Source organism: Schistocerca serialis, chromosome 8 (assembly GCF_023864345.2).
Source record: "Schistocerca serialis cubense isolate TAMUIC-IGC-003099 chromosome 8, iqSchSeri2.2, whole genome shotgun sequence".
In the NCBI taxonomy this organism is placed as follows: Eukaryota; Metazoa; Arthropoda; class Insecta; order Orthoptera; family Acrididae; genus Schistocerca; species Schistocerca serialis.
In genome coordinates this window covers 215,113,612-215,129,059 of record NC_064645.1, presented here as the reverse complement: position 1 = coordinate 215,129,059, position 15,448 = coordinate 215,113,612, and the positions used below count along the sequence as shown (strand labels likewise).

The 15,448-nt window shown below is 40.7% G+C and overlaps 1 protein-coding gene across 1 annotated transcript in view; it reads left to right on the top strand.

Annotated features, from left to right (window-relative positions):
• LOC126416932 (formin-2-like) overlaps positions 1 to 15,448 on the top strand; it is a 277,023-nt gene that overhangs the window by 109,498 nt on the left and 152,077 nt on the right.

The following is a 15,448-nucleotide window of genomic DNA, read 5'->3' as shown; positions in this document are numbered from 1 at the left end:
CTACCTTTCCATTGGATAGTCTTCTTGGTGCCTGGCCCTTAACAACTTTTCGTTGTTAATAATATGGCCACCTCTTGTTGGATGTGACTTGATACTTCTTTTCTATATTTTGCAGAACTGCAGATCATGCATGGAAGGTTATCCAGCATGGTATATATTCCAGTATATTCCACTTTTGTGCCTTTCTCTGCTTCCACCTTTCTTTCTTACAGTGGTACTATACCCAAAACGCTGCATGGTAGCCATTCTGTTGCCTCCTCTTTACACCTTGTACCCCCACCCCCCATCTGGGACAGCTGAGGGCTCCCCTGTTCACCAGCCTCCAGTATTTTGAAATGCAGAAAAGGAAAGCCAGAAATACAAGATTCTTGACCACCTCAATTATCGAATGGCAAAGAAAAAATATGAACACATGCATCCTATGGGGAAGGCAGCTACAATGATGTCATCCCTTTATTGACGGTTCCATTGCCATCCATGTCTTCTACATCTGGCCTTTGGGGCTGGCTGACTACAACCACTCCCCTGGTGGGTCAGGGTCTTCCTCCTACTGCTTCCTCCACACACCCTTCAGGAGCATCACTTCGCTATCCACCAGGGAAGTCAGTCCACAACCCCGCAGCTGGAGAAGCAACACAATCCTCTGAAATCAGGAAGGGGTCCTTTGGGATATTCCCTTCCCAGGTCTCTGCTGACATGCAACCAGATGGCAGCTGCTGGCTGAAGGAGCCACAGGTAACAGGTCATACAACTTCATATTCCTCCTCTGTCCCAGAATCTGGGGCAGACAAGCCCTCACAGGAGTCTAAATTGTCTAAGGAGAAATATCCCTCCAAAGAGAGTGAGTCTGATGACCCCTGTGCCACCATCTACCAAGACAACAGTAAATTCCATGGTTATAACACCAGAAACAAAAACAATCTACATTTAGAAATGAAACGTCTTACTCTGGTACAAAAAGGAGTTTACTACTCCAGCATTAAGCTGTTCAATGCTCTACCACTACATATCAAATGTGTTCATACAGAACTGCCAAAATTTAAACAAGTTCTCAAAGATTACCTGACAGAGAAATCTTATTATACTGTGGATATATACCTGAAAGAAAATGTATACCATCACTAAACTTATTGTGTCTAGAAGTAGTTCAATTGATTTTATTGTGCATTTGGGCATTAGCGCACTTTTTGTAACAACAGATTGGCTGTACATGTATTTACTCTTGTAGGCCTAATATCTGATTTAATTTTGTACTCTTATCTTTAACCTTTATTTGAAACTCCTTTTTCTGTCAAATGGCAGTTATGTTATCTAGCTGACATTGTATCTGTTACTGTATTTATGGTATGTCTTACTTAAACTATGTACAATTTGCCATTGAATTGCCCTTGTATTTATTGTAAGTTTAAATTGATACCTGTACAATTTGACACGTTCCATATCCTTGTGATTGACTCACTAACTGGATCTACGGAACAAGAAATAAATAAATAAAATAAATAAATAAATAAATAAATAAATAAATGGCAGCATTCCTGGCTGCCATATGGCGCTGGACCATCTGAGCCCCCCTCCCTCCACACACCCTGATTCAGAACAAATTTATATTGATGATGTATTTTCACAACCAGTAGCAGCAGGCGCTACTGAGGCATGATCTGCCTCCTTGGTCCCTTCATGCTCTCACAGGGTATTGATAGCATGATCCTCCAGTGGAACTGTATTGGTTTTTTCTGCCACTTGGCTGAGCTACATCATCTTTTGTGCACTTTACCTGCTTTTGCATTATCCTCCAGGAAACTTGTTTCCCAGCACTGTGAAGCCCTACCCTATGCTGTTGTTGGGGCTATTTAAAGAACTGCACTGACTATGAAAGAGCTTCAGCTGTTGTTTGCAAGTTTGTTCTGGACTCTGTCCAAAGCAAAAATGTGCCACTCAACATGACTTTAGAGATCTTCTCTTCCATGGAACCCCCCCTGTTCAAATACAGTACCTTGGTGGTCCCCCCAACATTGATGTGGCCATTAGAGATCAACGGTGGGCTCTCCAATGCCATAAACATCTGTTAATGTAGCACCTCATTGCCCTTAAACAGCTCTGTGCTCACATTGGCCACCTCATAAAGCAACAGAAACTTAAATGCTGGGAGAAGTATGTTGTTACCATTTAATAATGTACACATGTACTCCTCCTTTGCAGGTATGGGTGAAGATTCCATGCCTCTTTGGATACGCATAACCTGAAGGTGTACCTGGTATCTCTGTGAATGGTGATGTTTACACTGATCCAGATATTGTTGCCAGACATTTTGCTTTTCATTATGCTCAAGAATCTGCACTTGATAATTATCAGCCTGCTTTTCTGTCCTCAAACAGTGGGTAGAGAGACTTTATTTACCATGTAATACATGTCCTCTGAGCTGTTGCAGTGCTCAATTCAGTGAGTGGTAATTTCTCTGTGCCCTAGCCCCTTGCCATCATGTGGCTCCAGGGCCAGAGCACATTCACAGCCAAATAGTCAACCATTAATCAGTGGATCGCAAATGTCACATCCTTGCCACTTTGAACTGTACTTAGAGATGAGGAAGCATGGTTGTCCCAGTACTGAAACCAGGTAAACAACCCCTTAATATGGATTACTATCACCATATTAGCCTCACTAATGTTATCTGTGACTTGTTCAAATGTGTGATGAGCTGACTGCTGTGTTGGTACCTTGGGTCTTGGGGTCTGTTGGCTTCATCCCAGGGCGATTTTCCCCAAGGCTTCTCTATTTCTGACAATTTGGTGTGCGTGGGGTCTGATTTTCATTCAGCTTTTGTCCGGTGTCAACATCTTATCACTATTATTTTTCACTGACTTCGGGCATATACCACCACGTGGTGTCACCACATTTTCACCACTCTCCATGAGTGCGGTCTCTGGGGCCAGCTCCCAAATCACATCTTGATACAGCTCAGCATCACCTTCAGCATTTTGGGTGCTGGACCCAGTACACCATTGTGGGATCTGACTTGGACAGGTGCCTCTTGGTCCAGCCCTGTGGACAGCCTACTTGCAGAGGCTGGCGTGCCCCCTCCCTCCCCCCCCCCCCCCCCCCAGATCAGGCACCACCAACTGCTGTTCAACTATGCAACACACATTTGCTGCTCCCCTGAGCATCCAAACTATTGTTATTTTTCCTAGTGGGAAGTTCTGCCTCCCACAACAGAGGTCAAGGCGTGAAGTCACGATTGCAGTTAGCATACAGTCTCTACTGTGAATTCCATCTTTCCCAGTCTTTCACTAGCCTCTCGCTAGGAAGAAATTGTGTGTGCCTCAATGATGTGTAGTTCCTGGATCTGCCTTGACCAATCCTTTGGACTGGAAGATTTAATAGACCCTATGGTTTTTTGCCATTTGTTCCTGGACTTCCTAGATGCATTTCCAAGCTCAGACATGGTACACACTGATGACTCTACAGTCGATGAATGAACCTGTGCAAGATGAACTGAACGACACCCCCTGGTGAACAGGTGCAGTGCATTAACTGCAAAATTGATGGCTACTGTTGAAGCTCTCGGCCAACTTTGTTCTTGCACTGGTGTTGTTCTTAACTGGCAGTGACTCTTTGAGCTGATTTAAGGCTGTCGACCGGTGCTACCCTTGACAGCCATTGGTTGTGACTCTTCAGGATCTCATGTATGAAATCGAAATATGATGTTGTACCAACTTTGGAGATGGGGGTACTGGAACCAGAGCTTCGGTCGACTCTGTGCTGACAACTGTTAGAGGTTTGCAATGCAGATTGATGCACCCTAGTTTCACTGAATACACTACAAACCATAGAGGAGTCTATAACCATGTCACAGTCTTCCCTTCGTGCTTCTCACAGAGAATCTGCTGTCCTGTATTGGCTTCCCATTGGCCACACTTGGCTGCCCAATGGACACACCCTCCAATGTCAGAATCCACTCCCCTGTCGGTGTGGTGCCTGTCTCACAGTGGCCTACATCCTACTGAAATGTCCTAATTTGGCCACCTTATGGGGAAGCATTAAAGTTCCTGACACACTATGTCTGGTACTTCATCATCAGAATGAAGGATTGGAAGGGTCCCCATCACCTGTTCCTACCAGAGGGGCCAATGGCTGCTCTTGCACAGTAGTCCTACCTGGCTCCAGCCCCTCCCACCACTTGTTGTTTTACATCTGTCATTGGTTGACAGACATTTCATCATTCATCCCTTTCCTGAGATGTTATCTTGTCATGTAACTAGTTTTCTTGTGGTAAAGGAGGGTGTGGAAGCACTACTCAGATGCAAAGGTTGTTTCTCCCGTTACATAAAACATTCTGAGGGGCTCCAACTGCTTTCCAGCCAGCTGGCCAGGCTGCCTGCCATTCCTTCCAATATTACAGATGAGAGCAGAGGTCAAGCAGAATATGAGCAACATATTTACAACACAATCCGGTTTTGCATTTTACCCATGAAGGTGGTTTTTACTCCTGTCACAATAGGGTTGTAATCAGACACACAATGTGAAGAAACAAGTTTCTGTTTTGAATGAAACAAAAAAAAAAAAAAAAAAAAAAAAAAAAAAACATGGAAGACTTTAAATCACCCAGTAAGGGAAATCGCATATGTTACAAATCACACTAATTGAGAGGTTAATGATAACAACTTTACAGTGTCAGTGTCTAACTTTCAGATGCTCAGCATTCATTTTCTAGGCAAGGGTGTGGCGACCCCAGGGTTCCTGAGCTAGGCAGTAAGTGGTGCTAGTCTCCCATCACTGCAAGCTCTGGGCATGCGTCAGTGACCAATGTGCAGTACAGTGGTGGAACGTTGCGTGTCATGTGGAACAGGATCTTGGCTTCACTACTCAAATTTTTAGGACAGTAAAAACCTCTATAAAAAAACCCTCAGTGTCATAGTGTGCTGCGTGCTGACGAGATGCATGGCTGTTGAGGTGGAATAGTTGTTAGTGGGCAACCTCTGGGGAACCTACCACACCTCAGTTGCAGAAGGCTCACCTAAGCATGCAGAGCTCTGTTTAGGGAGACTTTTCTGTCTCTAACTGCCTGTGGAACCAAGATGGAACCCTCAAAATTTCCTCCTCTTCCTCCCAGTAGAATGGAGATTATGATTACCCCATCTAACAAGAGGGGTGTTGTAGCCGGTCCTCCTGGCCCAGAGATTATACAGAGTTCTTCAGTATATAGGAACTGAATGCATGCTGTTGGACAGAATGTGTTTTGATTGTGAAACAGAAAGAGGGCAACTTTGATAAAGGTTTGTAGGGCATTGCAGGTACACTGAAATCAGTCAAGTGATTATGTAATGGAATGCTGTTGCTTGAAACTGATAGTTCCCAACAAGCAACCAATCCCTGGAAAGCTCAGTGCCTTGTGGAATGTGTCATAGAAATGGAGCTCCACAACAATTTGAATTATAGCTGAGATGTTGTGTTGTGTAGAGATCTGGTTGACATTCCCAAGGAGGAATTGAAAGATGAGTGGGTTCAAGAAGGGATCGTTGATATGCAAAATATATTGAAAAGGGTGGATGGGAATCTCATAAAATCTGACTCCTTCAAGCTTACCTTCAGTAGCACGAAACTCAAAGAGCATATCAAGGAAGAATTTCTTTGCCTAACTATATGGCCCCATGTCCCCAATGTAATGCACTGTTTCAAATGAAAATGCTTTGGGTACACTACCTGAGGATGTAAGGGTGAAGTCACTAATGGCAAAAGTGGCAAAGCTGCCCATGACGAAGCTGGTTGCTCCTACCCTCTGAAGTGCTCTGGGGATTATTGTGTCAAGTAGGGAATGCAGTATCTTCCTTGAAGAAAAGCAGATACAGGAGATTAAAACCTTGAAATGAATTCTGTATGGTGAGGCCAGATCTATAAGGCTATGCAACCCCCCATATTCACTACATCTTTTGTTTTGGCTTTTACACAAAGGGAGGTTGCCAGTGTCAGCACTAGGGCTGCGTTTTTTAGTGCTCTTGTCAAGCTGCATTTGATTCAGAGCCCATAGCTCTTCCTAGAACATCAGATAAAGCCACAGTTGTCACCAATGCAGAGCTCTTGGTACCTCCAAAGGCAGAGCCCAATAAAAATTCCAGCACAGTCTCCATTGCCACTGCAGTAGCTCCTACAAAGCCCTCATGGACCAAAAAAGCAAATGGGAAGCTTCCACTGCACACAAAAACAGGCAATAGGGCATCAGATCATGTTGATATCATTTGACTTGGAGGTTCTACTGCTCCTGCTTCAGAGTTGATGGAACGTGAAATCTGCCCAGGGCAACCATCTTGCCCCACAGCTGAACCTCCCCCTGCTGTGGACACACCACCCCAGTAGAGAGAGATGGTGAAAGTGCAACGCCTGTGACAAATGGCTCCCATACTGCAGTGTGAAACATAAGTGGGTTCGGGGCATTTGTACATTCATGGCTAGATAATGAATGCACTGCATATGAGTCAGTGAGGCCTTCTTATCTGAAGATAATTGATACTATCCTTTTTTGGGGGCTTAGGCCAGCTACAGTTGCTTACGGCACCAGACTAACAACCAGTCTCTGTGCTGAGGCTGGGAATGACCACTCACGATCCAGAGGCTGCTGCTTATGGTACATTGGGCATGTAAGTTTCTTGCAGCACTGACTTCTCCTGCACAGCATACTGTTGCTCTTCCACCTTTTTCTGATCATTCATGGGCAACAATGCCATTTGGTATCTGCATGCAGCATGTGCTGGGAATCACTGGGTGTGACACATGTGCAGCCCCAAATCCAGAGTTTTAACTGCCTGCAACCATGCTTGCTGCAGAGGCCCAGGGTGACTTAAGATTTATTGAACAAGGAAAATCGCCAAACAGCTGTGCAATTTGAGCAGTTCTTTTATTTTCACAACCAGTTTTGGCAATTAAATATGCCGTATTCAGTCCCCCTACATATTAAAGAGAGATGTAGAGTATATCAAGGTATACTGCAGCTGACTTTACAGAAAGTGAAAGTTAATCAAATTCTTGTCAGGTCTTCAGCCGGACCAAACTGTCATCTGCAACAATATTTCCACAGTCCACCAGGCCACTCTCATGAGGTGAGAGAAGCTAAGCCTCTCTTGCTGATCTTATTCAAACCATAAATGACAGAACCTTCATATGCAGTGAAAAAATGAAGGCACATGTGCTAAGGTAAAGTGCACCGGCACATAATCGTTGCTGCTGCCCCCCCCCCCCCCCCCCCCCAAAAAAATCACAAGAAGAATTGTGGTGCCTCCAGTGGTGATTACTGTCAAAAATGATATATCATTAAAGATTATTACTCATAGCCATCTGATTCAGACAATGTTGTTTCTTCCTATCTAATAAAACAGGATTCCAAGTTTTACTTAGTGGGTAACCATTATCATCGTTAATGATGCTATCTGTTAGTCTGATGTCGACAGATTCTTTTAAAACACAATCTCAGTGATGTGAAGCATTTGCAACCACTTTTATCTCATTGTATAGCATTTTTAACCCTTGATATCATGAAATGATACTTGTTGGTGGACTGTGATAAATCTTACAAGTAAGGAACTAGATGATGTCACAGTTTCAGTACTGGGAAAAGGTTTAAACTTTGCACCCATGCGTACTACTGTTCTCACCATGGAATTCATTTCTTCTGTTGGCCAAACAGTGTCATGTATTCTGAAAGAATGGGCCACAATGGTCAGACAGAAGGTTTCTCACGCTTTGCATCAGGCTTGGCCTCCACAGAGTAGCATTTGCTCAGCTGAATGGGCAGCTATTTGGTCTATTAGAGAGGGCCCTGAATTATTAATTTTACAGACAAAGGCAATGCTACTGTTTTGATCTACAAGGCTGATTATGTGAATAAGATGTGTAATTTACTTAAGGATCAGTCTATTGTATATTACAGACAGAGCCCCCATCCTACATTATATGGACTGCCAGAAGTCTATAAAGTTGGGATCCCATTATGCCTGATTGTTAGTAATTTAGATGTGCTGACTTACACATGTTTAGTGTTGGCCCTAAGCCCTCGTGTGGCTAAATATGAACATGTTATTTCCAGTTCCATGGATTTTATTCAGCATTGAAAGTTGCTTCATCTTGGTCCTTCTGATTTATTTGTAAGTTTAGATGTGGTGTCTCTTTTTACTAGGGTCCCTCTTGAAGAGTCATTGATTTTAAATAATAAAAAGCTAGATATGAAAATGGGAAAGCTCTCCCATCACGTACTGACGTCCACCTATTTTTTATTCAGGGACAAATATTTTGAACAGATAGACGATGTGGCTATCGGGAGTCTTTTATCTCCATAGCTGCAAATCTTTTTATGGAGGACTTTGAGGATATGGGCCTGAATTTTTTTAGGCCTATTTTTGTTTGAGGTTACTGGACCATTTCAATGATCTTCAGCCTAATATCAAATACACGATGGCAATTGAAAAAGGAGGGGTGGTTACCCTCTTTGATACACTGGTTCATAAAAAGATGACAAAACTCTAGGACACACAGTTTATAGGAAACCAACACAACTGTTAGGTCAAGGTTACTAAATAATAAGGTTGGGCAGTAAGCGCTCTGCTCTGCCATTGGCTGGCCTAGTGACGTCAGCGTGGAAGCAAGTGCTCACAAGCAGACGACACGGCATGCACGTTGACGTCAAGTTTTTGGTGGAAGATTTTGTTTAAACCAGAATTGAGATGTCTAAACTGCTTTTCTGCTGCTAAAATATTACAGTTAAAACTGATGAGTTATATTCTTTCGCAGCTTATGCCTCACACATCGGTAAAATATCAGATCACAACCACACTGACACACACTTGAAACTATTCATTGAAACGCATTGAAATGAATTTACTTAAGAGCTCGAAGCTGTACACACTTGTTTGTAAGAACAGCATTCCTTCTTTCTAAAGCCGCTATAGTATTCATCAAAGTAACTTTATCTGTGTCTGAAAAAAAAAAAAAACTGTCATCTGTACATGTGCTCTTATTATGATGTTTCTTATTTGGTGACAGCTTTTCCAGAGTTTCCAGAGATCTCTTATGTTGTTCTCGTTCCTTATACCATTTGGTTCTGTTTCTGTTGCGGGTGACACATTGACAGTTGCACTACTGCACGGCAAATTGCATGAAGGAACTGCATCTGGCTTGAGCATTCGTTTTCGGGCAAATTAAGCGATTCAGACTGTAAATCCCTTAAGTAATCTGTTTCTGCGAAATGGCGAGAACATATTCGTGCATGCGCAATATTTACACTGTCTTTCCTACAACATTTCGACAACCATAGTTTTTGCAGTTTCATTACGCGGGAAACTGTGATACATTACGTCAGTTCCCTTTGTGCTCCGGTTGTAGGAAAAACAGCCCGTAACAGCACAGCCTTGCATTGTAAAAATTAATTTTCTCACTCACTTGTAGATTATCCAATGAGAATTTCACAGGATGAACCATAAACTATAGAGATGGCGAACACAATGTTCATCCCGCTGTCCACTATCGCCAACTATTTCAGTTCCGAATCAAATATCAATTACAGTAAAAACCATTAACACTCCCGAATTCCGAATGTTTCCGCTGTTGACTGAGTACCTCAGAAGAAAGAACTCAATCAAAATACTCCTTCAAACACAAAACAACACAAGAAAAACAATCGCACACAATTCGAACTGTGTACTGTTTGGCACAGCTGCTTCCACCGTGACGTCATGCGCACAACTGAGAAAACACGTTGCTTTCTGCGCATAGCTTTCTGCGCCCCCCTGCTGTTAGGTATTCACATGCTACCAGCTGTCATCCATTGTTTCAACATACAGTAGTCCTACAGACCTTGGTCAAAAGAGCATATGCTATCTCGGATCATGAGAATTTACCACAAGGGTTGCAACATCTTAAGGATGTGTTTAATCATAACGGCTATATGGACAGACAGATTTGGCATGCTTTTGAGTTTGGACCCCTAGCTGAACCAGCTGAAGACACTTATAGTCCTGTGACTTTGGGAATGTTTCTGCCGAGAGAGGTAGGGTTTTGAAGAAACACAAAATCAGATGTGTATTTTGTCTGGAAGCTAAGATTAGAGCCCTTCTTGGCTCTGTTAAGGATGATTTAGGTTTGAGGAAGTCTAGCATTTACAAAATATCATAAGAATGTGGTAAAATATACGTTAGCCAAACTATTTGTACTGTCAATGACACATGCGTGGATCACCACCACCATATGCAATCATTACACCCTGACAAAATCTGTGGTAGCTGAGCACTGTCTTACAGAGGGACATAGGATGGTATACAATGAGACGCAAGTGGTTGCAAATGCCTTGAATTACTGGGATTGTATTTTAAAAGAATCTGTTGAAATCAAATTAACAGATAATATCATTAACTGTGATAATAGATACCCACTAAGTAAAACTTGGAATCCTGTTTTGTTAGATATGAAGAAACAGCATCTGAATTGGCCAGCTATTCGTGACTGGACGTGCTGCAACTGTTCTTGTGTTAGGGAGCAGCAGCAATGATTATATGCTTGCGCATTTTACCTTAGTGAATGCACCTTCATATTTTCACTGCATGTAAAGGTTTGTCATTCATGGTGTGAATAAGTTATTAGTGAGAGTGGCTTAGCTTTTCTCAACTAATGATGGTGGCTTGGTGGACCATAGAAATATTATGTGCGGCTGACAGTTTGATGTGGCTGAAGACCTGACAAGAATTTGATTGGTTAATATGCCCAGAATGTCTATGTAATTATAGTGAAGTGTAATAATAAAAGCTCTTAAACCTACAGAATCCAAGTTGCAGCATTAATACAAATACCTGTGTACATTCAGCAGAACAGAGGAAAATAAGTAGACATACTGGTTAGCACTGCAACTATTTAAACACCACAGAGTTATAACAAAACATGCCAAACATTTAAAAAAGACCAAAAATAGACAATATACAATCAGAAGCTCAACCAAAGAAAGCTTGTCTAATTTTTTAAAAATAAAAACCTACATAATTCTTATGGCTGAGAAAAACCCTTTTCAACAAAGCCCTATTCTCATTCAAAGAAAAACAAAGTGATATAATCTAAGTACTTGGAGGCATGCATATTTGTTGCTTAAGTTTTATCACCACAGTTAGTTGTCACAACATGAAAAATGTGACCAGACACAAGTCCAATGGCAGACAACGTATTAAGTGAATAATGGTATGCAAAGAACACATGAGGAATACTCATAAAATACCTTGAGAGCATACATCATACACCAAATCAAAGTAAAATGGTATGTCCCTTATATCACTTAATAAATGGGCAAATACAAGAGTGGAACAAACAAGGACCTCAAATCCGTATTAGCAAAGAGGAGTCCTTCAAAATCTCAGCTAACATTGTAATACTATTTCCCTGGGAATGTAAGTTATCTCACTAATCACAATATCTATAAAATGTCAAACCCATCCAAATAGGAACTGACACATGGCAAGTTGTATCACAGTAGGTAATTTGGGAATGGACCAAGCTAAAAGTGAGGTAAGTGTATGAAGACCACAAAAATAGTAAAACATTGTCATCTGAGATTTTGGAGGGCTCCCCTTAGTTAATATAGATATGATACATAACACAATCCCTCGAGGTGTATTGTGAGTGTTCCTTGCACATTCTTTGCACACCATTATTCACTTAATATGTTGTCTTCAGTCGGGTTTGTTGCTGGTTGCATTTTTGATGTTATGACTAATAATTTTGGTATATCATCAGTAGTTACAATACTTAGGCAATAGATATGTTCCCCATTATGTACTTCATAGATTATATCACATTGTTTTATTTTGAATGAGGATAGGGATTCATATGAACTAGGGTTTTTCTCATCTGTAAGAATTATGATGGTTTTTTTACTACAGAAAATGAGACTAACTTTGTTCAGTTGAGCTTCTGATTGTATATTGTCTATTTTTGATCTTATGTTTTTCATGTTCTATTATAACTCTGTCATGTTACAATAGTTTCAGTGCTAACCAGTATGTCTACTTATTTTACTTTGTTGTGCTGTATGTACACAAGTACTTGTCTCAAAGCTGCTACTTGCATTTTGTCAGTTTTAAGATCTTTTGTTATTATTTTTATTGTTGTTATTCTTGACTGTGTGTAAAGTCAGCTATGGTATGTATGCAGGGGCTTGAAGGTGGCATATTGATTTCCCAAAACTGGTTGTGAAAATCAAATAAAATAACCTCTCAAATTGCATAGCTGTTTGGTGATTTTTCTTGTTAAATATTTGCCCAGCCACTTCCCTGCCTCTACAATGGATCAACAGAGATTTTGGATTTAGTGCTGTACAGGAGAGACCCCAGTCCTGCATATGTTTTTAATACTTCAGTTTCCACCATTTTAGTAGAACATCATGATTTTACAGCTGTCCTTATGGATGGGTCAAAATGGGGAGGTCTCCTTTAGTTGCTCTTCCTCCCCCCCTCTCCCCCACCCCGTGATTGTGTCCTCAAGGTCCGACTGCATCAAGAATGTACTGTCTTTGACACAGAATTATATGTGATCTTGTGGGCAGAGCAGATGAGATGTGCTTAGACTGCTAATTTTTTTGTGTTCAGATTCTCTGTTCACACTCTACAGTGCTTGTATCAGGAGATAAATTCACCCAGAATATCCAGGATACCTTCCTCCAACTAAAATGGCTGGGGTAGTAGGTATCTTTCTGCTGGGTACCAGGTCATATGTTTATTGCAGGGAATGAAAGGGCAGACATAGCAGCCAAGGAGGCATGTTGTGATCCTCTGTTATTTCAGTGAGCCATCCCCCTGCATGCTATCACCTCACTGTTGAGGCACAGAGTCATGTGTTGATGGGAACACAAGCAGCTGGAAGTGACAGGCTATAAGCTATGTCTAGTGAAGCCCACTATGAAGCTGTGGTGTATCACCAAGACGGGATGACGTCCTCCTTACTCATCTTTGCATAGGCCGGAGTCCTCCGATGCATGGCTTCTTGCTCTGGTGAGAGGACGCTCTAATGATGTGGTGCTCATGGTGTATAGATCACTGTGTACCACATTTTACTAGATAGTGTTTTATTTCAGACCAGAGCTCAGTTGCAAGTTTGCCAGCAGATCTGCTCTCTAAAGTGACATTGTAATGAATGTTGTTATAATTCCAAGGTTTTGCAATCTGTCCAACTGGTTTCCAAAAATTTTAGGGAAATGTTCTTGACGTGTTAAAAGGATGACTAGCTCAACCTTTTTTTTTTTCTGTAAATGGTCAGCCAGTCACATATCCCTACACTATTGCTTTACCACCTCTGTCATTTTGCTTCTGTTGGGGTGTGATATGAAGTGATAGTGTGGATCAACTGTGTTACCCATATTTGTTTCTTTTAATATTTGTAAAGGCACTGATAACCTTGCCATTGAGTGCCTCCACAGCCCAAAAACAACCACCACAATAGTAGTAGTAGTAGTAGTAGTAGTAGTAGTAGTAGTAGTAGTAGTAGTAATACTGAAAACAGAATTGACAGCAAGAAACAAGACAAAAGCTATAAATACTTATGCTATACCAACATTGACCTACTCATTTGGAGTAGTGGAATGGAGTAACACAGACCTAGAAGCACTCAATACACTTTCACGATCACAATGCCACAAATATAGAATACATCACATACATTCAGCAACAGAAAGAAAGGAAGGAAGGAGGGGATTTATCGACATAAAAAACCTACATTATGGGCAGGTAGACAATTTAAGAAAATTCTTTATAGAACGAGCAGAAACTAGCAAAATACACAAAGCAATCACTCATATAAATACATCGGCTACACCATTGCAATTTCATAACCACTTCTACAACCCTTTAGATCATATAACATCAACAGATACAAAGAAAGTAAATTGGTAAAAGAAAACACTACATGGCAAGCACCCGTATCATCTAACACAGCCACACATCGATCAAGACGCATCCAACACATGGCTAAGAAAAGGCAATATATACAGTGAGACAGAAGGATTCATGATTGCAATACAGGATCAAACAATAAACACAAGCTATTACAGAAAGCATATTATTAAAGATCCCAATACCACAAAAGATAAATGCAGACTTTGCATACAACAAATAGGAACAGTAGATCACATCACAAGTGGATGTAGAATACTAGCAAACACAGAATACCCCAGAAGACATGACAATGTAGCAAAAATAATACATCAACAACTTGCCATACAACATAAACTAATAAAACAACACGTTCCCACATACAAGTATGCATCACAAAATGTACTGGAGAATGATGAATACAAATTATACTGGAACAGAACCATTATAACAGATAAAACAACACCACATAACAAACCTGACATCATACTCACCAATAAAAAGAAGAAATTAACACAACTAATCGAAATATACATACCCAATACAACAAATATGTAGAAGAAAACAGGAGAAAAAATTGAAAAATACATCCAACTGGCTGAGGAAGTCAAGGACATGTGGCATCAGGATAAAGTTGACATTATACCAATTATACTATCAACTACAGGAGTCATACCACACAATATCCACCAGTATATCAACGCAATACAGCTACATCCAAACGTATATATACAACTACAAAAATCTGTAATCATTGATACATGTTCAATTATCCGAAAGTTCCTAAATGCAATATAACATATACCGTACAGTTAAAAGGAAGTCACGCTTGATCAAGGTCCGCGTCACTTTCCATTTTTAACCAAGCATAACGTCTGAGAAACGAAATAAATAATAATAATAATAATAATAATAATAATAATAATAATAATTCAGTGTCTGGTTGTGATATAAGTCACAAGTACAAAGTGTCTGCTGAAATGTGCATTTAACATTAAATAGCATGTGGCATCCATTAGCCAAAGTTCATATCTCTTTCTAAAGCACCCCATCTTGATCAAACAGGTTGTCAGATATTTGACTGTGTATGGCACTATTTAATGTTTTTATCAAACTTGGAGAATATTTGACCTGTTTAATCAAAGCTTGACAAATTTATGGACAAAAACAGGGTTGAACAGTCTATATTACAAATAGGATTATAACTGGTCTTGGAAATAGTAGTATCTGTGGCTCTACAGGGCAGAGGAAACGAAGATGAAGGTCTTTAGATGTGTAGACTTTCTAAGAATCTCAGAAGAACCTGTAGTTAGAAAGTTTTATTCCCTTCCATTTAGATGCATTTTTACTTGCCATTGTCCTAATGGATACAGATTTTGGGCCCACAGCTGAAGAAGGTAGTTTTCTTACTGTTATAAAAAAATGAAAAAATGAAATTATGGGTAGTGCTTTACAGAGGTGCAAGTCATATTTGGCAGAGAGAAAGAAAAAGGTTGTTATAACATGAAGCAAAGTGTTCCTTGAAGTGGAGAACTATTTCATAGGGGGTAACATAAGGTTCAATT